The sequence below is a fragment of the Acanthisitta chloris genome, unplaced genomic scaffold, assembly GCF_000695815.1.
Source record: "Acanthisitta chloris isolate BGI_N310 unplaced genomic scaffold, ASM69581v1 scaffold160, whole genome shotgun sequence".
NCBI lineage: Eukaryota > Metazoa > Chordata > Aves > Passeriformes > Acanthisittidae > Acanthisitta > Acanthisitta chloris.
Window position 1 is genome coordinate 268 of NW_008649714.1, and position 266 is coordinate 533.

Sequence of the window (266 nt, forward strand, 5' to 3'; positions counted from 1 at the left end):
CCGGGGACACAGTGACAGCTGAGGGGTCAGTGGTTGGCTTGTAGGCCAGGACCAGGGAGGCGATTCTGCCCCTGTACTCGGCCACACCTTGAGTCCTGTGTGCAGTTCTGGGCCCCTCAGTTCAGGAAGGATATTGAGGTGCTGGAGCAGGTCCAGAGAGGAGAATGAGGCTGGTGAAGGGACTCAAGCACAAGTGCTATGAGGAGAGGCTGAGGGAGCTGGGGTTGCTTAGCCTGGAGAAGAGGAGGCTCAGGGGAGACCTTATC